At 47.6% G+C, this 25,327-nt stretch overlaps 1 long non-coding RNA gene across 1 annotated transcript in view; it reads right to left on the reverse strand.

Annotated features, from left to right (window-relative positions):
• LOC146027111 (uncharacterized) overlaps window positions 1-22,255 on the reverse strand; it is a 39,095-nt gene extending 16,840 nt beyond the window's left edge. Inside the window, exons 1-3 of the long non-coding RNA XR_014454676.1 lie at window positions 22,052-22,255; window positions 16,063-16,177; window positions 13,787-13,887 (exon numbers count right to left, since the gene is read on the reverse strand). This is a non-coding gene — a long non-coding RNA (uncharacterized LOC146027111). The remainder of the gene's footprint in view (window positions 1-13,786; window positions 13,888-16,062; window positions 16,178-22,051) is intronic.
• Window positions 22,256-25,327: the final 3,072 nt, after the last annotated feature.

Here is a 25,327-nt window from a genome sequence, read left to right on the forward strand (position 1 = left end):
CGAAACATCGGGAGCACAGCATTACTTGTTAATGCCATAAATACAGAATTTTTTGACAAGACCTCAGAGTGCCGCTGTTTGTTTATACTTCGCGAATACCCATTGATTCCGGAAGGCACTGGGGCATACTGTTCCAGCTGGGAGAGTGCCAGGCCGCATACCACAGCCGTCCCAGGCGCTGGTAAATTATGTCACTTACAGACGCTTCTAATTGCTGGGGCATTCAGTGCTGGCCCAGGGGGAGTGGTCAAGGGTGTACAATAACCATGGTGATAAGCAAAACAATATATAAATGACATATATAAATGACATCAAGGCAAATGCATGAGATTGTAAAGTGCAATGGAATAGCGCAGCATAATAAAACTGTAAATAAATTAGACCAAATAAGTGAAAAACACGGAGGGGGTTAATAACACAGGCACAATATACAAGGTTTAAACGGGATGTCTGGAGAGCTCCATATAGTGTCAGCGCATCTGAGCTGAAGCAATAATTTAAACACTTGACCCTTGCACGGTACTAAACAGAATCCTGTGCATAAAGTAGGAGCGCTAAAGACAAAAACAAAGTAAGTCATCAATCAATGTGAAGTCTACATGCTGAAATAATGCTGTATACAATGTTAACCCAGTACTTGCTGTTAGTTAGTTGCTCAGCAAAACGGTCACCATAACGGGGAAACGTGGGATGGCAGTTTTACATACTGTATATATAATATGTAAAACTACTGCCTTACTTTTGTTATGTACATGGGGCAGACTGGGTTGTGCACAAGTGGAGTGAGCCTGCATTTTCCTCTCTCCTAGAGCAGGCAGCCTCATGCCTCCTTCTTCTCCGTGCAGCCTGCGTGCTCAGCCAGTCACTGACCCGCAGGCTGCTATGTCAAACACGATTGGACAGCTGAGCCATCGCTCAGCTGTCCTCTCCTTCTGTATGGCGCCGGCGGCTGTCAATCTCAGCAGGGAACCCCTGAGCAGAGCGCTCACTGTCTGCCTGACTGTCCCTGACACAGGTGATGGCGCCCACCACAGACACCGCTCCTCCAAGCAGCCGCGGGGGCTGCCACACGGTGGCTACGCCACTGGTCTTTTGGGCCGCTTCCCGGCTTCTCTGGAGCCGCCGAGCGGTACTGGAGCTCGCGTGGCGGCCGCGGCAACAAAGTTAGGCCCCCGCTTCTGCCGCGGACTAGGCCGCGATCAGCGAATCACCACCAGAGGGGACCCCGGGTCTGCAGTCGCCGTCTCCCCTCTCCAGAGGTTCTTAGGAGGTCGGGTGGAGGTATCAGGAGCGGAGGGGACCCCCAAACAGGTGATAATTGGAGGCTATATATCAGCAAAAAAATTTTAAGCATATAAATTATAAGAAATGATAGTGAAAAGATATAGTAGTGTGAGATATATAGTGAGATATAGAGTGAATACATAAATAGATAGTGGATGAAGAGATAGATAGGGGAATGCGATAAAGAAAGCATGCGGTGGAGGTTGAGAGAAGAGAGGAGGTGACGGAAGAGATAAAGCAGGCGGTGGCAGCAAAAAAAATTTTAAGCATATATATTATAAGAAATTATAGTGAAAACATATAGTAGAGTGAGATATATGGTAAATAAATATATAGTGCATGAATAGATAGATAGGGGAATGCAATAAAGAAAGCAGGCAGTGGAGGTTGAGAGAAGAGAGGAGGTGACGGAAGAGATGAAGCAGGCGGTGGAAACAAAAAAAATGTTAAGCATATAAATTATAAGAAATTATAGTGAAGACATGTAAGTGTAAAGGAGCCCATACACGCTCCGTTTTCGCCGGCTCCGTTCTGTACTATGCGATGCGCGCTCCCGCGCATCACATAGTACGGTACAAAAAGTATGTGCTGCACATACTTTTTGTACTAGGTACACATCGTATCGGATCGCAGTGCATGCACAAAAGCATGAACAAGGGATGCGATCCGACACAATGTGTGCTGTTTAAGCACACAACGGATCCAATTAATGGACCCTGTATGGGGGGCTTAAGATATATAGTGAGATAGAGAGTTGATAAATAGATAGTGGATGGATGAATATATAGATAGATAGTGAGTAGATAGATAGATAGATAGATAGTGGTTAGGTAAAGAAAGCAGGAGGTGGAGGTTGACAGAAGAGAGGACGTGATGTGGAAATGGATGAAGAAAGCAGGCGGTGGTAGCAGAGACAGTAGGTTACGGGAAATGGGATGCAGGAAGCTGGTGACAGCAGTAGAGAGAGGAGAGGAGGTGAATGAATGGGACAAAGAAAGCAGGCGGTGGCAGCAGGGACAGTAGGTGGCAGGGGATGGGGCACAGGAAGCAGATGGTGGCAGCAAAGAGTGGAGGTGACGGTGAATGGGACACAGGAAACAAACGGTGGCAGCAGAGACAGTAGGTGAAGGGGAATAGGATGTAGGAAACAGGTGGTGGCAGTAGAGAGGGGAGCTGACAGAATGGGATGAAGAAAACAGGCGGTGGCAACAGACAGTAGGTGAAGGGGAGTGGGATGCAGGAAGCAGGCAGTGGCAGTAAAGAGGAGAGTTGGTGACTAAATGGGATGTAGAGAGCAGGCCGTAGCAGCAGAGAGAAGAGAGGAGGTGATGGGGACAGGGATAAAGCAGGCGGTGGCAGCAGGTTTCATATTTTTGTGTCAGTTTATTTTTCATAATACAACAACACAATAAAGGCGTGTGATGGTCTGGCTAGAGGGGGAACGGATGGAGGCCAGGTTTTTTTTTTTCTTCATTTCAAAATTTTTGTGATGTTGTATTATGAAAAAAAACAACAACACAAAACATGGCTAGAAAGAGGCAGAAGTGGCAGAGAGAGAAGGTCATGGGAAACTGGAAGCAGAAAGTAGGGGGCAGCAACGGAATGCATGGAGGAAGACATAGGGAATAGGATGCAGAAAGCAGGTGGTGGCAGCAGAGACAGCAGGTGACAGGGAATGGGACACAGGAAGCAGGCAGTGACAGTAGACAGAGGAGAGGAGGTGATGGAATGGAATGAAGAAAGCAGCCGGTGGCAGCAGAGACACTAGGTGAAGGGGAATGGTACGCAGAAAACAGGCAGTGGCAGCATTTGAATGAGTGTCTTCTACAGTGGCAAAGGCTACACACAGATCAAGTAGTATAAGACCTTTGTATTTGATGGTGATGCTGGTAAGAGCAGTTTGGGAATAGGATGCAGAAGGAGGCAGAAAGCAGGTGGTGGTGGCAAAGAAAGGAGAGGAATGGGATGAAGAAAGCAGGACCTTCCAGCAAAAGAGAGGAGGCGACGGAATGAGACGCAGAATATAGGTGGTGGCAGCATAGAAAGGAGAGGCGAGGATGGGGAATTAGACGCAGGAAGCAGGCGGTGGCAATAAATAGAGGAGGTGACAGAATGGGATGAAAAATGCAGGCGTGGCAGTAGAGAGAAGAGGAGGTGATGGAAGAGATGAAGCAGGCAGTGGCAGAAAAAAATGTAAATTTATTTGAAATTTTTTTAAGCATATAAGTTATAAGAAATTATAGTGAAAAGATATAGTAGAGTGAGATATATAGTGAGATAGAGTGGATAAATAAATAGATAGTGGATGAATAGATAGATAAAGGAATGCGATTAAAAAAACAGTAGGTGGAGGTTGAGAGAAGAGAGGAGGTGACGGAAGAGATGAAGCAGGCGGTGGCAGCAAAAGAAAATTTAAGCATAAAAGTTATAAGAAATTATAGTGAAGACAAATATATATATATATATATATATATATATATATATATATATATTAGAGTGAGATATATAGTGAGATAGAGAGTGGATAAATAAATAGATAGTGGATTAATAGATAGATAGATATCTAGTGGGTAAATAGATAGATAGTGGATGAATAGACAGATAGTGAGTAGATAGACAGGTAGATGATAGATAGATAGTGGGTAGATAGATAGACATCTAGTGGGTAAATAGATAGATAGTGGATGAATAGATAGACAGTGGGTAGATAGATAGACAGATAGTGAGTAGATAGACAGGTAGATGATAGATAGATAGATAGTGGGTAGATAGATAGATAGGGAAATGCAATAAAGAAAGAAGGCGGTGGAGGTTGAGAGAAGAGAGGATGTGATGTGGAAAGGGATGAAGAAAGCAGGCGGTGGTAGCAGAGACAGTAGGTTACGGCAAATGGGATGCAGGAAGCAGGTGACAGCAGTAGAGAGAGGAGAGGAGGTGAATGAATGGGACAAAGAAAGCAGGCGGTGGCAGCAGAGACAGTAGGTGGCAGGGGATGGGACACAGGAAGCAGATGGTGGCAGCAAAGAGTGGAGGTGACGGTGAATGGGACACAGAAAACCAACGGTGGCAGCAGAGACAGTAGGTGAAGGGGAATAGGATATAGGAAACAGGTGGTGGCAGTAGAGAGAGGAGCTGACAGAATGGGATGAAGAAAGCAGGAGGTGGCAACAGACAGTAGGTGAAGGGGAGTGGGACGCAGGAAGCAGGCAGTGGCAGTAAAGAGGAGAGTAGGTGACTAAATGGGATGTAGAGAGCAGGCCGTAGCAGCAGAGAGAAGAGAGGAGGTGATGGGGACAGGGATGAAGCAGGCGGTGGCAGCAGGTTTAATATTTTTGTGTCAGTTTATTTTTTCATGATACAACAACACAATAAAGGCGTGTGATGGTCTGGCTAGAGGGGGAACGGATGGAGGCCAGGTTTTTTTTTCTTAATTTCAATATTTTTGTGATGTTGTATTATGAAAAAAAAAAAAACACAAGACATGGCTAGAAAGGGGCAGAAGTGGCAGAGAGAGAAGGTGATGGGAAACTGGATGCAGAATGTAGGGGGCAGCAGCAGAAAGCATAGAGGAAGACATAGGGAATAGGATACAGAAAGCAGGTGGTGGCAGCAGAGACAGTAGGTGACAGGGAATGGGACACAGGAAGCAGGCAGTGACAGTAGACAGAGGAGAGGAGGTGATGGAATGGAATGAAGAAAGCAGGCGGTGGCAGCAGATACACTAGGTGACGGGGAATGGTATGCAGACTATAGGCAGTGGCAGCATTTGAATGAGTGTAATCTACTCTGGCAAAGGCTACACACAGGTCAAGTAGTATAAGACTACAAGTATTTGATGGTGACGCTGGTAAGAGCAATTTGGGAATAGGATGCAGAAAGCAGGTGGTGGTGGCAAAGAAAGGAGAGGAATGGGATGAAGAAAGCAGGCGGTTGCAGCAAAAGAGAAAAGGCGACGGGGAATGAGACGCAGAATATAGGCGGTGGCAGTAAATAGAGGAGAGGAGGTGACAGAATGGGATGAAAAATGCAGGTGGTGGCAGAAGTGAGAAGAGAGGAGGTGACGGAAGAGATGAAGCAGGCGTGGCACATTTTTTTTTTTTATTTACATTTGAAACATTTTTAAGCATATACAGTATGTTATAAGAAATTATAGTGAAAATATGTAGTAGAGTGAGATATATAGTGAGATAGAGAGTGGATGAATAGATAGATAGATAGATAGATAGATAGATAGATAAAGGAATGCGATAAAGAAAGCAGGCGGTGGAGGTTGAGAGGAGAGTAGAGGTGACGGAAGAGATGAAGCAGGCGGTGGCAGCAAAAAAAAAAATTAAGCATATAAGATATTATAGTGAAGACATATATATTAGAGTGAGATATATAGTGAGATAGAAAGTGGAGAAAAAGATAGTGGATTAATAGATAGATAGATAGATAGATAGATAGCGGATAAATGAATAGATAGTGGATGATTAGATAGATAGATAGATAGATAGATAGATAGATAGATAGTGGGAAAATAGATAGTGGATGAATAGATAACTAGATAGATAGATATTATTATTATTATTATTATTATAATTTTATTTATAAGGCACCACAAGTGTTTCGCAGCACCGTACAAAGGAACAATACAGGGAGACAAAACTTGGCATAACATTGAATAAATAACAAAAATACAGTACAAATAAAGAGCGCCACAGATCAATACACATTACAGCTTAAAAGTAAGTAGTGAGGACTCAATCAACATACAACTAGAGGCCAATGATGGAGATGAGTATGCAGACGAAGATGGTCACTGAGTGTTGGAGTATAGGAGAGCTGTGAGTGAAATGTGAAGATAAGTGGGCTTTGACAACAGGAGGGAAGAGGGCCCTGCTCAGAGGAGCTTACAATCTAGTAGAAAGGGGAGACAGACAGATTACAAGAGGTTCAAGCGAGTGGGTGGTGGTTAGATAGCAGGATGTAAACAGGCAAGGGGTCGGAGAACCAGCTGGTTTATGCAGTGGAAGGGTACGCTTTGATGAATAGGTGAGTTTTCAGTGCCCGTTTGAAACTTTGCAAGGTCGGGGAGAGTCTAATGGAGCGAGGGAGTGAATTCCACTGAAGGGGTGCAGCATGGACAAAGTCCTGTACTCTAGCATGGGAAGAGGTGATCAGGGTGGAGGAGAGACGACAGTCATCAGCCGACCGTAGAGGGCGGGAGGGTGTATGAATGGAGATGAGTTTAGAGATATATGGAGTAATGGAATTTGAGATGGCCCTGTATGTGAGTGTGAGGTGTTTGAAGAGGATTCTGTAGGGGAATGGAAGCCATTGCAGATTTTGTTGAAGGGGAGTGGCAGAATTAGAGCGGCGGGAGAGGAGGATAAGCCTGGCTGCAGCATTGAGGACAGATTGGAGAGGAGCCAGTTGGGATTGAGCGAGGCCGGTGAGGAGAGCATTACAGTAGTCAAGCCGTGAGATGACCAATGCGTGGATGATCAGTTTAGTTGCACTCTGTGAGAGAAAGGGCCTGATGCGAGCAATGTTGCGTAACTGGAACCGGCAAGAATGGGCCAGGGCTTGGATGTGGGGTGCAAAGGAGAGGGAGGAATCAAGAGTGACACCCAGGCAGCGGAGTTGGGGAACGGGGGAGATGATGGTGTTGTTAACAGTGATAGAGATATTAGTAGGGCACATAGCTCTGGGTGGGGGAAAGATAATAAGTTCGGTTTTGTCCATATTCAGCTTCAGAAATCGCTCAGACATCCAGGTGGAGATGGCAGAGAGGCAGTTGGAAACTTGAGAGAAAACAGTGGGGGACAGATCAGGAGAGGAGAGGTAGATTTAGGTGTCATCCGCATAGAGGTGATATTGGAAGCCAAAGGAGTTAATGCGTGCACCCAGAGAGGAGGTGTACAGAGAGAACAGAAGGGGGCCAAGGACGGAACCCTGAGGGACCCCGACAGGAAGGATGGAAGGTGGTGAGGTGGAGCCAGAGGCAGAGACTGAGAAGGAACGGTTGAAGAGGTAAGAGGAAAACCAGTTGAAGACTGTGCCAGAGAGGCCAATGTTTTGGAGTGTGTGGAGGAGGAGAAGGTGATCCACAGTGTCAAAGGCAGCAGATAGGTCCAAAAGGATAAGCAGGGAGAAGTGACCCTTGGATTTGGCTGACAGCAGGTCATTGGTGACTTTTACTAGGGCAGATAGATAGATAGATAGATAGATAGATAGATAGATAGTGGGTAGATAGATAGACAGATAGTAAGTAGATAGATAGACAGGTAGATGATAGATAGAGAACAGGCCGTGGCAGCAGAGAGAAGAGAGGAGGTGATGGGGACAGGGAAGAAGCAGGCGGTGGCAGCAGGTTTAATATTTTTGTGTCAGTTTATTTTTTCATGATACAACACAATAATGGCGTGTGATGGTCTGGCTAGAGGGGGAACGGATGGAGACCAGGTTTTTTTTTTTATTCATTTCAATATTTTTGTGATGTTGTATTATGAAAAAAAAAAATAACACAAAACATGGCTAGAAAGGGGCAGTGGTGGCAGAGAGAGAAGGTGATTGGAAACTGGATGCAGAAAGTAGGGGGCAGCAGCAGAAAGCACAGAGGAAGACATAGGGAATAGGATGCAGAAAGCAGATGGTGGCAGCAGAGACAGTAGGTGACAGGGAATGGGACACAGGAAGCAGGCAGTGGCAGCAGAGAGAGGAGAGGAGGTGATGGAATGGAATGAAGAAATCAGGTGATGGCAGCAGAGACACTAGGTGACGGGGAATGGCACGCAGACTACAGGCAGTGGCAGCATTTGAATGAGTGTCATCTACAGTGGCAAAGGCTACACACGGGTCAAGTAGTATAAGACCTTTGTATTTGATGGTGACGCTGGTAAGAGCATTATGGGAAAAGGATGCAGAAGGAGGCAGAATGCAGGCAGTGGCGGAAAATAAAGGAGAGGAGGTGATGGAAAGGGAAAAAAAAAGCAGGTGGTGGCAGCAAAAGAGACGAGGGGATGGGGAATAAGACCCAGAATACAGGCGGTGGCAGGATAGAAAAGAGAGAAGAGGAAAGGGATGAAGAAAGCAGGAGGTGGCATCAGAGACATTAGGTGATGGGGAATGGGATGCAGGAAGCAGGCAGTGGCAGTAAATAGAGGAGAGGAGGTGACAGAATGGGATGAAAAATGCAGGCGGTGGCAGTAGAGTGAAGAGAGGTGGTGATGGGGAAAGAGATGAAGCAGGCAGTGGCAGCAAAGGTGGTGAGGAATGGGATGCAGAATTACAGGCGGTGGCAGCATAGAAAGAAGAGGATAGGAATGGGATGAAGAAAGGTGGCAGCAGAGACAGGAGGTGATGGAGAATTTACAATGTAATATTTGTTTTAATCATAAACGTTTATTGAAATTATAGTGAAGATATACAAAATTAAATATACAAGTCTAGAAATCAACATACATTTTACTACTTTTATTTTAGTATACTTTTTTATAGGATAGGTGATGTGGAAAGGCATAAAGAAAGCAGGCGGTGGAGGGTGAGAGGATAGAGGAGGTGAGGGGAAAAGGATGAAGAAAGCAGGCAGTGGCAACAGAAACAGTAGGAGCTGGGGAATTAGATGCAGGAAGCAGGCAGTGGCAGTAGAGAGAGGAGAGGAGGTGACTGAATGGGAGGAAGAAAGCAGGCGGTGGCAGCAGAGACAGTAGGTGATGGAGAATGGAATGCAGGAAGCAGGCAGTGGCAGCAGAGAGGGAAGAGGAGGTGATGGAATGGGATGAAGAACGCAGGCAGTGGCAGCAAAGACAGTATGTGACTGTGAATGGGATACAGGGACCAGGTGGTGGCAGCGGGTGTGGTATGATTCACCGACAGTCGGGATCCCGACAGTCATTATCCCGACGTCGGGATCCCGACTGCCTGTTCTCAGACAGCGTGGCCAGTGCAACAAAGCCCCTTGCAGGCTCGCTGCGGGCACGGTGGCGAGCTACCTATTCTATTCTCCCTCTATGGGGGTCGTGGACCCCCACGATGGAAAATAGCCGACGGCCGTCGGGAACCCGGCCGTCAGTGTTTTAACAGTCGGGATCCCGACGTCGGGTTAATGACTGTCGGGATCCCGACTGTCGGGACCCCGTCCGGCAGCCGTGGCAGCAAAGAGGAGGCAACAGTGAATGGGACACAGAATACAGGCATTGGCAGCAGAGACAGTAGGTGAAGGGGAATAGGATGTAGGAAGCAGGCGGTGGCAATAGAGAGAGGAGAGGAGGTGACGTGAATGAGACACAGAATACAGGCAGTGGCAGCAGAGACAGTAGGTGAAGGGCAATAGGAAGTAGGAAGCAGGTGGTTTGAAGTGAAGAGTGGAGTGGATTTGACGAGCAACGGGATGAAGAAAGCAGACAGATAGAGGAGAGTAGGTGACTCAATGGGATGTAGAGAGAAGGAAGTGGAAGCAGAGAGAAGAAAGGAAGTGCTGGGGAAAGTGATGAAGCAGTCGGTGGTAGCAAAGACAAGAGGTCTAATATTTTTGTGTCAGTTTCTTTTTTCATGATACAACAACACAATAAAGGCGAGTGATGGTCTGGCTAGTGGGGACGGTTGGAGGCCAGGTTTATTTTTTTCTTTACATTTTAATATGTTTATGATGTTGTATTATGAAAAAATAAAGTAACCCAAAACATGGCTAGAAATTGGCATTGGTGCAGAGAAAAGTGATGGGAAACTGGATCCAGAAAGTATGCCGTGGCAGCAGAAAGCGTTGAGGAAGAGATAGGAAAAAGGAAAAAGGAAAAAGGTGGTAGCAGTATAGAGTGGAGATAATGTGGCAAGCAATGGGATGCAGGAAGCAGGTGTTTGCAGCAGAAGGAGAAGAGGTGACAATGGGGAATGTAGCGCAGAAAGCAGGTGGTGTCAGCAAAGAAGGAGGAGAGAAAGAGTTAGGGAATGAAGTGCAGAAAGCAGGTAGTGTCAGCAGAGAGAGGAGAGATAGTGTTAGGGAATGGAATGCAGAAAACAAGCAGTAGTCGCAGAGAGAAGAGAGGAGGTGACAGGGAATGGGATGCCAAAAGTAAGCAGTGGCAGGAGAGGAGGAGAATGCAATGCAGAAAACAGGCTGTATGGGCAGAGAGAGGAGGTGAAGGGAAATGTGATGCAGACTACAGCCGGTGGCAGCATAGAAAGGAGAGGATGAGGAATGGATTGAAGAAAGCAGGCGGTGGCATCAGAGACAGGAGGTGATTGTGAATTGGAGGCAGGAAGCAGGCGGTGGCAGTAAATAGAGGAGGTGACAGAATGGGATGAAAAATGCAGGTGGTGGCAGTAGAGAGAAGAGAGGCAGTGACGGGGAGATGAAGCAGGCGGAGGTAGCAAAGACAGGAGGTGGTGAGGATTGGGATGCAGACTACAGGCGGAGGTAGCAAAGAAAGAAGAGGAGAGGATTGGGATGAAGAAAGCAGGCGGTGGCAGCAGAGACAGGAGGTGACAGAGAATTTAACATTGAATAATTGTTTTAATCATAAAAGTGTATTGAAATTATATTGAAGATATACAAAATCAAATACACAAGTCAAGAAATCAAGATAAATTTTAATTATTTTGTGTTAGTTTACTTTTTTTATAGGATAGGTGATGGAGTAAGGGATAAAGATAGCAGGAGGTGGAGGTTGAGAGAAGAGAGGAGGTGAGGGGAAAGGGATAAAAAAAGCAGGTGGTGGCAGCAGAGACAGTAGGTGCCGGGGAATGGGATGCAAGAAAGCAGGCAATGGCAGCAGAGAGAGGAGGTGATGGAATGGGATGAAGAAAGCAGGAGGTGGCAACAGAGACAGTAGGTGCCTGGGAATGGAACGCAAGAAGCAGGCAGTGGCAGCAGAGAGATGAGAGGGGGTGACTGAATGGGATGAAGAAACCAGGCTTTGGCAGCAGAGACAGTAGGTGACAGGGAATGGAACGCAGGAAGCAGGTGGTGGCAGCAGAGGGAGGAGAGGAGGTGACGGAATGGGATGAAGAACGCAGGCGGTGGCAGCATAGACAGTAGGTGATGGTGAATAGAACACAGGGACCAGGTGGTGGCAGCAAAGAGAGGAGGTGGCAGTGAATGGGACACAGACAACAGGCAGTGGCAGCAGAGACAGTAGGTGAAGGGGAATAGGATGTAGGAAGCAGGAGGTGGCAATACAGAGAGAAGTGACAGAATGGGATGAAGAAAGCAGGAGGTGGCACCAGAGACAGTAAGTGATGCGGAATGGGACACAGAAAGGAGGTGGTGGCAGCAAGGAGAGGAGGTGACGTGAATGGGACACAGAATAAAGGCAGTGGCAGCAGAGACAGTAGGTAAAGGGGAATAGGAATAGGAAGCAGGTGGTGGAAGTAGAGAGTGGAGAGGATGTGACAAGCAACGGGATGAAGAAAGCAGGCAGTGGCTACAGACAGTAGGTGAAGGGGAGTGGGACACAGGAAGCAGGCGATGGCAGTAGATAGAGGAGAGTAGGTGACTCAATGGGATGTAGAGAGCAGGAAGTGGAAGCAGAGAGAAGAAAGGAAGTGCTAGGGAAAGTGATGAAGCAGTCGGTGGTAGCAAAGACAGGAGGTCTAATATTTTTGTGTCAGTTTATTTTTTCATGAAATAACAACACAATAAAGGCGAGTGATGGTTTGGCTAGAGGGGACGGTTGGAGGCCAGGTTTTTATTTTCTTTACATTTTAATAGGTACTCTTTACCTAGAAGGGCGCCCGTCGCGGGCATCGCGGGTACATTTATGTATGGCCGCGACGCGACCGACGCGATGCCCGCGATTTCCCATTGAAACCAATGTTAAACATGGAAATCGTGTCGGTCGCGTCGCGGCCGGCCATAAATGTACCCGCGATGCCCGCGATTTCCCATAGGAATCAATGTTAAAAGGCGCGATGGACCCGATTTTACTGTTAAATGGCTCAATCCACCCGATTTGGCCATAGGAATCAATGTTAAATGGGCCACAGAGCCCATTAACCCTTAAATGTGCCCCCAAATTTTTAACGCCACCCCACGATCCACGCCAACCCGAAGCGTGGCGAGCGCAGCGAGCCCGCGAGGGGCGGCGGTACGCGTCCTCCGACCTTTTAATGCCCTACTATCCACTAGGGCGTGGTGTGAGAATATAATAGTGTGGCGAGCGCAGCGAGCCACCGAGCCCGAAGCGTGGCGAGCGCAGCGAGCCCCGCGAGGGGACGCGGATACCTTCACAGTTATGCGCGTCCCCTCGCGGGCTTCACAGGTGTCCGTGGCGACGCGGACACCTGTGAAGCCCGCGAGGGGACGCGTCTACCTGTGAAGGTATCCGCGTCCCCTCGCGGGGCTCGCTGCGCTCGCCACGCTTCGGGCTCGGTGGCTCGCTGCGCTCGCCACACTATTATATTCTCACACCACGCCCTAGTGGATAGTAGGGCATGAAAAGGTCGGAGGACGCGTACCGCCGCCCCTCGCGGGCTCGCTGCGCTCGCCACGCTTCGGGTTGGCGTGGATCGTGGGGTGGCGTTAAAAATTTGGGGGGACATTTAAGGGTTAATTTGGCCTATTTGGCCCCAAATCGGGTCCATTGAGGCATTTAACAGTAAAATCGCGGTCAATCTGCCGTTTTAACATTGTTCCCTATGGGAAAATCGCGGTGATCGCGGTCATCGCGGGCATCCCGATTTATCCGCGATGCCCGCGATCACCGCGATTTTTACCCCCGATCACCGCGATTTCAATCGCTGGCGCCCTTCTAGGTAAAGAGTACCTTTTAATATTTTGATGAAAAAATAAACCAACCCAAATCATGGCTAGAAAGGGGCATTGGTGCAGAGAAAGGTGATGGGAAACTGGATGCAGAAAGTAGGTGGTGGCAGCAGAAAGCGTAGAGGAAGAGATAGGGAATAGGATGCAGAAAGCAGGTGCTGGCAGCAGAGAGAGGATGGGTGACAGGGAATGTGATGCAGAAAGCAGGCAGTGGTGGCATAGAGGAGGAAAAAGGGATGCAGAAAGCAGGCAGTAGTAGCAGAGAGAGGAAAGAAACTGACAGGGAATGGGACACAGGGAGCAGGTGGTAGCAGTATAGAGGAAAGGAGGGGAGTGGGATGCAGGAAGCAGGCGGGAGTAGCAGATCGAGGAGAATAGGTGACTGAATGGGATGTAGAGAGCAGGCAGTGGCAGCAGACAGTAGGTGAAGGGGAGTGGGATGCAGAAAGCAGGCGGGGTGGCAGATAGAGAAAAGGAGGTTATGGGGAATGGGACGCAACAAGCAAGCAGTGCTGGCAGAAAGAGGAGTTGACATGACTTTCCACAGTCTCCCACTTATCCTGTTATACAGGGTGAAGTATTGTGGTACATCAGCGCTCACCGCTCATTGCCTGCCCATACACACTAGGAGATTTTGAGTTAAAAGTAGCTCAAAACGGAAAAAGTGGCAACTTTGAGCTCAAAAGCGCCTAGTGTGTATGGGCCTCAACTTTCCTCCAACCATCCAACTTTTATGTTCTGTGCTGCTCCACATACCTAACAAACTTTATCATTAGTGTAAACCAGCCAACTTCTGTCGCTCTCCAACTTGTGATGTCACAGAGGCAAGCGGGCAGTGTCTGTATACTTCTGTATGCCTTGAGTAAATAAACATTTTGTCAGAAAAATAAAAAACACTTTTGCATGTGTATTTATATCAATAAAACTAGAGAACCACAAGTGCCAGTTTACCCTGGGATCTGTAGTTTATTATCTCCTGCAGGAATTAATAAATTGACATCTTGCTAAATAGGCTTCAGTGTATACAAAATAATGAGTAATGCAGACCCTAGAAACCAGTATATTTGCACATGCCCTGGTCCCATAGATGTTTGTGGGCAGCTGACGGTACTGCCAGATCCAATGTGCTGGAGCCAAGGTCCTCTGTCCCCTGCATACTGCAGCATGGAACGCCCCCTGTCCAGGATGGTAGAAGACATCGCTACTCACAGATCTTTTATTATTGAAATAACATCTGCTAGGAAGTTTACATTCTCTCTCAATATTTGTAAAACTTCTTTTTATAATAAATTCTATCTATTGTACCCATCACCCTTATTTCTCTGGTTTATTTTTTGCTCCTATATTACATATATTATAAAGAGCATGATCTCTCATCCTGTGATGTGAATACATTTCTAATTCCAGGAATACACAATGCCATAACAAATGGAATATGGGGTGTTGGGATACTTGCAGACGTACTATTACACTAGTGATTCTTGCGGTGACCCAAACTTGAACCAATACTCTGAATGAATTAGTCGGGTGGTCAGGATTAGTATCAGGTTCCCACAGACCTCAGTGTCCGCACAATGAAGCAGATCGGCTTTCTGGACATTGGAGTCTGGCAATCTGTCCACAGGGATTACAAGTTGCCTATAAACCCCGTATTCAATGTACATGTCACCCTTGTTCTGTCCTAATGTTTTATTACTATTCTTGGTCTAGATCTACAATAAAACTCAAAAGGTCGATATGGGGTTTTCAAAAGGTCGACACAGTGGACATGGACACCGTATCGGTGCATCGCGTCCCCTCGCATGGCTGGCTGTGCTCACCATACTTCGGGCACGGTGCCTCGTTACGCTTGGCACACTATTTTATTCTCCCTCCACGCCCTAGTGTATGGTAGGGCATGAAAATCCGCATGTCGGCACATGTCAGCTAAAAATATAACAAATAAACATTGGCCTTTTGGCTGTCGACCTTCCCCATGTTGACCTAATTCTTGTGTCGACCTAAACCCATGTCAACCTTTTGAGGTTGTTGACCTTCAATGGTTGACCCAGTATATGTCGTCCTTATTGTGGTCGACCTAGTGACCGTTCCTTATCTGGATAACCTTCAGAATACACAAATTGGCCACCGCGGCTCTGTAAAATGGTCCTGAAAATCTGTGTCGGAAGATTATCCTGTCCCCGCCCCGCTATACAATGCTGAAATTACTGAGGATTCACTATGAAATCCCGACAGGGACAAAATCCCGACATTTAAAATCCCGACAAGGACAAAATCCCGACATTTAAAATCCCGACATATAGAATGCACAGGTGAAAAAGTCAACATGACTTTGAGTCGACAGGTCGCAAGGTTTCACCTGTACATTCTATATGTCGGTATTTTGACCTTGTCGGGATATTAATGTCGGGATTTTGTCCTTGTCGGGATTTTGACCCATTCAAGATTTTGATCATGTCGGGATTTTGACTGCATCCAATTACTGACCAACATTTGGTAAAGCTGCGTACACAGCCCTGGGCACACTATGGGAACAATTACACCAAAGCATCTGTCAGCACTAGCTTGATAAAATGTCCTGCAATTTAATTCTGCAAAATGTAATCTTCAGTGATATCATTCCCCCGATCTTAGACGCTCCCAGAGAGGAGAAGCAAAATTCCCTAGTGCAGTGTTTCCCAAACTGTGTGCCATGGCACCCTGGGGGGCCTCAGGACACTTTCAGGGGTGACTTGGGTTGGGGGTCCAGGAAAAACTTCAATTATGTATGGTCATTGTGTTAGGAAAACCAGATGTGTGGACAGACAGAAGAGAATCCTGTCCCTCATCACATAAGTGAACCTAAGAATGACATATAAACACAAATTACTTAATATTCTTTGAGAAATTTCTCAATAGGAAACCTTTGGTCTAGGGGTGACGCAAAAAGAATGTGATTATCTAGGGCGCCATGATGTTCGGGAGCCACTGCCCTAGTGTATAACAGCATCATTCTAAGTACAACCCCAAGCAGGTCAGGTGGAGTCTCCTACCAGAGGACATGGGCTATGTTTTATGGCTGACAATTGTGCATCCACAGAGAGGATTACACCCTATTCGGATGAGGTCAATATTGGGAATCACACCGTCACCATTCAGCAGCAACTCCTATGAAACAAATGGAGAAATCTAGTTTAAACAGTATTTAATAAAGTGCAGAAGAATAAAAACATAAAGTGCAGGAGTGAATTGGACTCTGACTAGTTGTATAGTCTACTATAGAAAAAGGTAACGTAATCACAACAGTAACATGTACAGTACATCAGGTGCCCCCAGGTTACCCGCCAGGCTCAGAGTTGGGATGCACTGAACTGGGACACGCGTGTGTCTCCCAGTCCCAGTCTCTCGGCAGGGACGCTGCGTGTCCCTTCCCATCTCCGCTTCAGACGGGCAGGGTTAGGGGGCGCTCGGGGCGGCAAGGGCGACGGCGGGGGAGGCGGTGGAAGGCTCCGTTTCCCAGGGGGCGCGCTGTATGTCTATTTTGCTATTCGATTTTGCTTCAAATCAAACAGAAATTTAACATATTCGATTTTCATTCGATCCCCAATACGCGGCACCGTGGCATCGAAATCAAATAGAAAAATAGACTGTGCGGCAAGACCATATAGTACAGATCTGTACTTTACAGTCTAAATCGAATGTGTACTCGCAACATTCGATCCGATCCCAATTTATTCGGGATTGAATAGAAAGTATATTGCACCGTGTGTACACCCCAGAACAGCGCTCTGGTAATCCCTCCTCACCAACTTGTTTCCATACCAGGTGCATATTCCTCAAGGCATGCCATGGGATCAGGCTGCCATAAAGCACGGCTATTGCTGCCCTGATCTGGCAGGACGGATGCATTCACCGACAATTGAATTCCTCCACTAAATCTGCATCTGAAAACTATAAACCAAATCAATATAACAAATCATTGTCAAATCATTGGATTATTTATATGGGCAAATTATATTGACCCCAAATTTTACCAGAATTATGGGACAATTCTCAAGGATTTGCCTTAGTTTGCCTCAGGCCAAAACAAATGTGGGTACTATAGGAGCCCAGGAGATACTGCAGTGCACCACACACTGATAGAGATGGTCTTACATCATTTTCTAGGGGACATCACTAGTCTGCGTGCTGCTGCTTTAAGGATGATATTGAAAGTGACAGTCACCTCCTCAGGCCACATACTGTTATGGGGCCTACACATGGAGAGATTTCTTACGTTACTTCAGGGTTGCTGACTTTTACAGTCTCCTCTCCGGGAGAACCCTGGAAAGGAGACTGTCAGCAGCACTTCTGGGGGGCGGGGCTGATGGAGAGATCATTAGTCCATGCCCCCAGTAATGCAAATCCTGCAATTTGTGGGTCTCTGAGTAAGGGGCAGAGCTAAATAACGGTGATTTGCATATTTAGCCCCGTCCCCTCCGCCGACCATTTTAAATGTAAAACTCTGCCACCAGGGAAATGCGGGGGTCTGCCGGTATCTGGGAGTGTTGCCCACCTGTCCAGGGGGCCCTGGAGGGGGACACGATTTTCAGGACCTTCCCAGCCATTCCGGGAGGGTAGGCAACTCTGCGTTACATATACATGACTGAACAGTTACAGAAGAAGCTATCAGTAACTGGGATAAAAAAATATGGGTGTGGTATAAAAACCCGACAGTCGGGGTTCCGACAGTCATTAGTCAGACGTCGGAATCCCGACTGCACAGCGTGGGGAGTGCAATGAAGCCCCTTGCGGGCTCGTTGTGCTCGCCACGCTGTGGGCACGGCAGCGATCTGCGCTCGCCACCTATTTTATTCTCCCTCTATGGGGGCCATGGACCCCCACGAGGGAGCAGTCGGGATTCTGACGTCAGAGTAATGACTGTCGGAATTCCGACTGTCGGGGAGCCATCCGGATCGCAAAAAATATATATATTTTAGGTTAAATATACTAGGCGGGACCCATAAATGGTACATCACGTATGGTGTCAATGCTGTACAAAGATCATGTAGGAACCACTTCATTAAAAACACATTAGGTACGTACAGTATATACAGCGCAGTATTACTACTGCATTAAACAGTTGATTTTAAATTTAACAAAAATCATCTTAAAAAATCTATGGACAACTTGTGGGGGTATGGATCAGTAGGTCTACAAGAGAATGGTCAACAAGCATTGGGTCGCCACCATTAGGTTGACATGCAGAAAGGTCAACATGGGCAAGGTCAACAGTCAAAGGTCGACATGGGGTTTTCATTCTTTTTTTACCCAAATTTCTACACAAAAAACATGGACACTGAACCGTAGCACCGCGTCTCCTCGCTTCGGGCTACGCTCGGCACACAATACCGCCTGTTGGCGCATGTCGGCTCAAAAAACTGTGAAAAACACCATGTCGACCTTTTCACTGTCGACCTTGCCCATTGTTTGTGTTGACCTAATGACCTGTTGCCCTAGACCCATGTCGACCCAGACCCATGTGGACCTAGACCCATGTCGGCCTTTCTGCATGTTGACCTAATGGTGTCGACCCAATGCTTGTCGACCTAATGACAGTATCCCACCTGTAGCTACACCTGCCTGAGGCAGTGGGGTTTGGGGAAAACACTGCATAGATCTCTGTCTCTCCTTTCATGGGTATGGGTCGTTGGGTTGACCCAATTTGGGTTGACATACATTGGGTCGACACAGTTAGGTTGGCAGGCCATAGGTCAACACCTATGAAAGGTCGACATAGCTTTGGTCAACGGGGACTTTAGGTCGGCATGAAAAAGGTCGACTTGAAAAAAGGTCAACATTTTTTTGTGTGTGTGTCTATGCTGACTTACGTCAACATGAAAACTGTATAAGTGTAAAACAAAACATGTCGACCATCTTTATATTGACCTTTATCATATTGACCTAAAGTCCCTGCTGACCTAGCCCATGACGATATTATATAGCTGACGACCTAACAGTGTCGACCCAATGTACAGTATGCCTACCTAATAAAGGCCAACCTAACAACCATATCCAACCTTCATAACCAGCCACACATTCCGGTACTGGGCAGTTAGGGGGAAATCAGCATGGAGTACCAGTAACCAGCACCGCACAATGCCATAGCAGGGAAACACATTACACCTACCTCCGCCATACAGGCCCAGATGTAGGGCCTCATGGGCCTGGAGCTGTTCAAGGGCCTATTATGAGAAGTGGAGGCCAATACCATGTAATGGTGTGTACACACGGCAGGATGTGCCGTGAGATGCGACTCCCGATACGATCAGATCTTATCGGGACTCGCATCGCACGGCATGCTGCAGAGGGACAATTTAGACTACATAGTGCAGATCTGCAGTATATAGTCTTGGCTGCCCTCTCTATTTCACTGCCGATTTGCGCTCACACGGGAGCACGCATCGGCAGCGCATCGGGCTCGCAAGCCCTAGAAAAACATGCAATCTGCATGCGATATGGCTTCCGATGTTCACTATATCGGCAACATCGGAAGCCATATCGCCCCGTGTGTACACACTATGAGACCTATACACTATGGACCTTATTCAGGTGCATTCGCAAGGCCGCGTTCGCACAGGGCAGATGTTTGTTGTTTGCGCATGTGCATTTCAATGCATGTGCATGCGCTGGGTGCATGCACCCACGGCGATCAAACTGTGCAGGCACCCAACCTTGCAGCCGGAGGGCAGGGGCGGCTCATTAGCATATGGGAATGCCCAGCCTTCCATACGTGTCTCCATGAGAACGCTGGGTGTTCTCATGTTAATGCACCGATGGCGCGGGTGCGAGGGGCGGGCAGCTGACATCACCGGATGTCAGCTGCCCGCCCTCTTCCCTCAGATTGGGAACCTTAGATGTGTGTGCACGTTCCACATCATTCAATGGTCGGCGATGTGGGTGTTACCCCGCAGGCTGCGAATGGATGTTTATGTAAAACTTCCATTCGCAGCCAGTGCGTGCGAACACACACTGTGAATGGGTGGCGGACAAGTTGCAATACTTTATGTTCATCCATGTGACTGTGGTGTCTGCCTGGTGATCATCACGCTGCCATGGTGATGGGCCTATTTATGTGGAGGCCTGGAGCTGCAGCCTCCCATTGTTAGTCTGGCCCTGATGCTGTGTTATTTGCAGGAGTGATTAGTAAGCTGCAGCTGGTCCATGGTTACAGCTCCCAGCTCAGATTCTGCAACAATGAGCTGCAGAGATTAACCCTCTCTGTGACAGTATCACATTATCCTGCCCCAAACTGGTGTTCTCAGGTTTGGGATTCATCAAGAAGTGTACCCCCCCCTCCCTCGAAAATAAATGCGGCCCCCACCAGGTATCCCCAAGGCCTGGTGTGAAGCCAAGAGATATTCCTCCCACCTCTCGTGTAAAAGTAGGACTACAGGTCACATCAAAGCAGGCTTAACTAATGCCGTGTTCTCACTGCGAGTGAGAAATACACGCGCTGGACCCCCGTTCTCACTGCAAGGCAAATTCCCGGGTGAAGAAGTTCTACCGGGAATTTGCCTTTTAACACGGGTTTTTTGGCAGTGTGAACGGGTCAACCCGTGTCTGCATACCCGGATCTCAGACACGGGTAAAAAGAAGGGTTTTAGCCGTGTCTGAGATCCGGGTATGCGACCCGTTCACACTGCCAAAAATCCTGTGTTAAAAGGAAAATTCCCGGGTCTACATGCTAGACCCGGGAATTTGGCTGCAGTGAGAACGGGGTATAATTTTATAGACTCGTCTCTGGGAGAAGTCTGGAGAGGAGACTATGAGCAGCACTTTCCCCTGGAAAGCAGTATTTAACCTCTTAAGTGGTGGGTTTTGCTGTGGGGCCCTGACAGGTTTGTCCTGCCCCAGCAAAACCCACCACAGATCGTAGGAAGCCGCAGCCCCCCCTCACCTCCGCTCCAGCATTAGTACGCTCTGGGATGTTTTGCGGCGGTTCAGGAGGACTCGGGAGCCTGAACTCTCCCGAGTCCCCCCAAGCCACGCCGACCATCCCCGAGCTTGCTGCCTACGTCACTGATGCATATAGTGAGAGCCGGCTGGCGGCAGGGGAGTTCCGGAGTACGATCGCCGGAGCGGAGGGGGTTGCGACAGAAGCGGCAGGGGGGGGGGGGGGTGTGACGGAGGAACCTCGTAAAGGTAGTGCTCCAGTGGTGCTCCACTGGAGGCACCACTGGCTTGCACCTAATGCAAAGTGGTATGCCCGGAAATTTTCTGGGACAGCCCAGATATGCCTGGAAAATTTCCAGGCATATCTCCCAAGGGGTTAAAGGCCGATGTCAGGGAGGTTAGGGGCAGTGGCATAACAATAACCCCGCAGCCCCCGCGGTAACGGGGAGGCGCTGTGTAAGTGCAGGCGCCGGGGGGCTGTGGGGCTATTGTAATGCCGCTGCCACCACAGACCCGCAGATTTGCTTGTATTCGCTGCGGTCCCGGCTCCCCTCATGGCTTTGTTCTGAGGCTATGGAGACGGACCATCATAAAATGTCTGCCCCCATATAGCAGACTGTTCTCTTAGACACGGACCCGTAGGATGGGGACGGAGATACACGGGGCAGTAGGATGGGGACGGAAAGACACGGGGCCGTAGGATGGGGACGGAGAGACGCGGGCCGTAGGATGGGGACGGAAAGACACGGGGCCGTAGGATGGGGACGGAGAGACACGGGGCCGTAGGATGGGGACGGAGAGACACGGGGCCGTAGGATGGGGACGGAGAGACACGGGGCCGTAGGATGGGGACGGAGAGACACGGGGCCGTAGGATGGGGACGAAGAGACGCGGAGCGGTAGGATGGGAAAAGATAGATTCAGGGTGAAACTGAGGGGGGTAGAGAAATGCAAAACACAGGGCCTGAGATCCCTACACAAACTACAGTATTGTTTTGTGCCTGATAAAAGACCCCTCATGAATCATGATCCATGAGGAAGCCCTGGAAGAAGAGTACTTAACTGGGGGGATGGGTGGAATCAGCCTGACACAGTGACTCACTCTTACCTTATCTGTGCAGCAGGTCAGCCTCCATCTCCTCCTGTCTGTCCCAAAACCATGAATACTGCAGATTGTGGTGAGGAATCTACACACTTGCTGGAGCCTGGGATACGTGCTGCTGGATGTACAGTACTAGGGCGGGGGCGGGGCTTCTGTGTGGACTGCTCATCGCTGCCTCTTCCTGTTGTGCAGGAACTTCCATCCATGCTGCCCTGCACAGTGTCTGACAGGGGGGAGGGCAGTAGGGATGGGACATCAAAAGAAAACATCAGTTGAATGATGTTTTTCAACTTTGGTTACAAAACATCATATATACCTAAACATTGGTACTCTGAAGCCGATGTTAACCGATGTTTCTATATATTTTCTAATAAACTGCCTACTTAAGCATATAATACACTAATAAACTTCTGAAATGATAAATAATCCTTCTATTAAGTTCATCTTATTGGTGGCTTAGAATTTACACACACATTGGATAAATCATTTATGTTATGTGGTAAAATCTGCTATTTTTAAATATTTTTAAGGTACTTCCTTATTTTTGCGGCCACTGCTTACACCAGTTACGTTAGCCGCTATGTGAATCGCTATTGTCCCCTCCACCATGTTTCGGGCTAGGTGGCTCACTGTGCTTCGCTTGCCACAACATTACTAAAGGTAATAGATGGTGGCGTGGACCCCGAAAATAACTCTTGCAGCTTGCTATATGCTATGTATGTTCCGTAGCATAAGCGGTGGCCGCAAAGATGAGGAAGTAACATTTTTAACTTCATTTTTAACAGTAGCAACAGGCTAATAACTTAAGTTAAACATAGAAAATAACAAGAAACTGTCCATACAGTGCAAAATAGAACATACTGTACCTTAATATTTGTTGCAATATTAGGAGTATACTATACAGTAGCTTTAATGTTCTCACTTCCTCTTTAGTTAATCTTTTTCTCTCTCTTATCCTCTCTCAACTGAAGTCTGTATCATCACCACTCAGATGCACTAAGCTTCAAAAGTGATAAAATGGAGAGTGATAAACCACCAGCCAATCAGCTCCTGCCTCACATTTTTTAAACACCGTCTGTGACATGGCAGGTAGGAGCTGATTGGCTGGTGGTTTATCACTCTCCATTTTATAACTTTTGAAGATTAGTACATATGGCCCAGTGTGTGTTACTGTTTTGTATGTTTTTTAAGTTGTCTATGAACATAAAACAAGGAGTGAGCTTGCTGCCGTAAACAGTTACAGCACCACACACGGGTTTATTCTAGTTCATTCTTTCTGACAAAATCCATCTTAGATGGACAAAACCATGTGCACTGCAGGGGGGCAGATGTAACATGTGCAGAGAGAATTAGATTTGGGTGAGTTATTTTGTTTCTGTGCAGAGAAAATACTGACTGCTTTATTTTACACTGCAATATAGATCTAACTTTGAAGAAAAAACCCACCCAAATCTAATTCTCTCTGCTCAAGTTACATCTGCTCCACCCGCAGTGCACATGGTTTTGTCCATCTAAGAAGTATTTTGTCAGAAAGAATGAACTAGAATAACCCCCACAGTGACACACACACAAAAAAACAAAAATGGGAAAATTGAGAAAAACATCGGGGGAGAAATCTAGCGATGTTGAGGAAACATTGGATCCTTAACATTGCAGGATTAAACATCGAACATTGAAAGCATAAATCCGATGTTACCGATGAAACATCATATGATTACCCATCCCTAGAGCGCAGTATAGAAATAATCCTGAGCATGATACAATACTCCCTCATGGCAGCCCTGGGACTACAGACAGTCAGCCCCTCTATAGGTGTCACTGTGGCTGCTGCAAGGAGATATGATGAAGGACAGACAACGGAGGGATGATCCCAGTATCATGCTGGGATACTTACCAACTATAGAGAGTGCAGTGGGTTGGGTTGGGTTAATAATAATGTCTCTCCACTTTAGCACAGCTTAGTGCATTTGACCCCCCCCCCTCCCCCCCAAATAAAAAAATATTGTGGGGTAAGTAATTCAGAAAGAGGACAGGGCTTTGATCCCAAACACTTGCTCCATCAGAGGTGCGGTGGTGGTGGGAGGGGGGGGGGGGGGGGGGACTGGGAAATAATAACAGCAGGACACCACAGATGGCTACACCTCTATAATAATAATAATAATAATAATAATAACACTGTAGAATGCTCCCCCTGTATAATAATTACAGGACACCACAGGCTACTCCCCTGTATAATAATAAAAATAGGATACCACAGGCTGCTCCAACTGTGTAATAATAGGACACCACAGGCTGCTCCCCCTTTGTCCCCAGTGATCTAATGCTGCTAGCTACTGTAGTGATGAGAACACTTGGACAGCATGAGGTGACAGTGACACAGGGAACAGAGCAGGGAACCGAGATGCGGTGCCCCATGCACAGCGCACATGAGGAGGAGTGTTGGCTAATCCTGTTTTGCACCAGAACAAAGCTGCCTGACCCTGGATAGGCTGATCTCCTGCTAGCAGCACTTCCCACATAGCCAAGACTGCCCGCTGCCTGCTGTTCGCCACTGCCCACCTCACCCTGCAGAGAAGGAGCTTTCCTGGCTTCTTCCATCTGTCCCTCTTCATGGGCCAGCAGATCCTGTTGTGGAGTATGCAGGAAACGCTGCAGAGCCGACCAGGAGGCGCCGCTGATGCTGGAGACGGATGTGAGGCGATGAAGCTCCGTCTTTAAGACAGGCTTCCGCCATTACCGGTAGTGCAGCGCGAGGCTGTCCAGGAATTTCCAGTCACCCGAATTCCTTGAGAATCCCGGAATCTGGGTGAATGGAAAAGCCTACTGGAGGGTTGCCACCAAATCCAGGAGAATCCCGGAAATCCGGAAGAGGTGTCAACCCTAAGTACAGTACTTCACAGGAGAATGCTTTGCAGGTCTCAAAATTACAAGTGAAATAATTATCTTCACCTGTGGATCTTTTCAAATGTGTTATGGTGCCCACACACGCACCGATCCCGGCGGTGCGATGCTATGCGATGGGGTGCGCGCTCCCGTCATCGCACAGTACAAAAATTATGTGCTGCACATACTTTTTTGTACTAGCTTTTTATCGCATGGCATTGCAGGCACATCGCATGCACAAGGCATACGATGCGATGCTCTGTGTGCTAGTTAAGCACAGAACGCATGCCGGGATCGATGCGTCTGTGGGCACCTTAAGTTAATAATGTGCACCTGTTAGGTGGTCTGGAAAATGGGATCTGTGTGTGGTCCTGGGGGGCAACTTTGAGAACCACTGCA

This window comes from Crinia signifera, chromosome 8 (genome assembly GCF_055691185.1).
Source record: "Crinia signifera chromosome 8, ASM5569118v1, whole genome shotgun sequence".
NCBI classification, from domain to species: domain Eukaryota; kingdom Metazoa; phylum Chordata; class Amphibia; order Anura; family Myobatrachidae; genus Crinia; species Crinia signifera.